At 62.1% G+C, this 730-nt stretch overlaps 1 protein-coding gene across 4 annotated transcripts in view; it reads left to right on the plus strand.

Moving 5' to 3' along the window:
* The first annotated feature begins 636 nt into the window (after positions 1–636).
* ASPP (Ankyrin-repeat, SH3-domain, and Proline-rich-region containing Protein) overlaps positions 637–730 on the plus strand; it is a 533,257-nt gene continuing 533,163 nt past the window's right edge. For 2 of the 4 annotated variants that reach the window (XM_070082687.1, XM_070082690.1), the window contains exon 1: positions 637–730. This exon is cut by the window's right edge and continues 1,093 nt beyond it. The gene's annotated coding sequence lies outside the window, so the exon portion shown is untranslated. The other 2 variants (XM_070082688.1, XM_070082689.1) reach the window with 2 other exon arrangements.

Below are 730 nucleotides of genomic sequence, written 5' to 3' on the forward strand. Positions count from 1 at the left end.
CCAGGCTGGGGGGGTCACTCACTTTCGTTTTCTGGCTGTCACTGTGGTGTGGCGTAGCGGCGGGCATGACCACATCTTGTGGTGATGCCGCTAGTCCTTGCCTCCCGCCGCCGCCGCCGCTGCCGCTGCAGCGCTCCTGAGGTGGCGTGTGCAAGCATCCGCCCGCCACCGCCGCCACCACCGCCGTCCAGGGCTCAGCCTGGTTGTGATCCCAGTGTTGTGTTGGTCAGGTGGTGGCGCGCCACACTTCACAGCCTCCATTACTCCACAGCCTCCATTACTCCACAGCCTCCATCACTCCACAGCCTCCATCACCCCACAGCCTCCATCACCCCACAGCCTCCATTACTCCACAGCCTCCATCACCCCACAGCCTCCATCACCCCACAGCCTCCATCACGCCACAGCCTCCATTACTCCACAGCCTCCATTACTCCACAGCCTCCATCACTCCACAGCCTCCATCACCCCACAGCCTCCATCACGCCACAGCCTCCATCATCCCACAGCTTCCATCGCTCCACAGCCTCCATCGCTCCACAGCCTCCATCGCTCCACAGCCTCCATCACACCACAGCCTCCATCATCCCACAGCCTCCATCCCACAGCCTCCATCCCACAGCCTCCATCACTCCACAGCCTCCATCACCCCAGTCTCCATCGCTCCACAGCCTTCATCGCTCCACAGCTTCAATCGCTCCACAACCTCCATCACTCCACAGCTTCAATC

The sequence above is a fragment of the Cherax quadricarinatus genome, chromosome 7, assembly GCF_038502225.1.
Source record: "Cherax quadricarinatus isolate ZL_2023a chromosome 7, ASM3850222v1, whole genome shotgun sequence".
NCBI lineage: Eukaryota > Metazoa > Arthropoda > Malacostraca > Decapoda > Parastacidae > Cherax > Cherax quadricarinatus.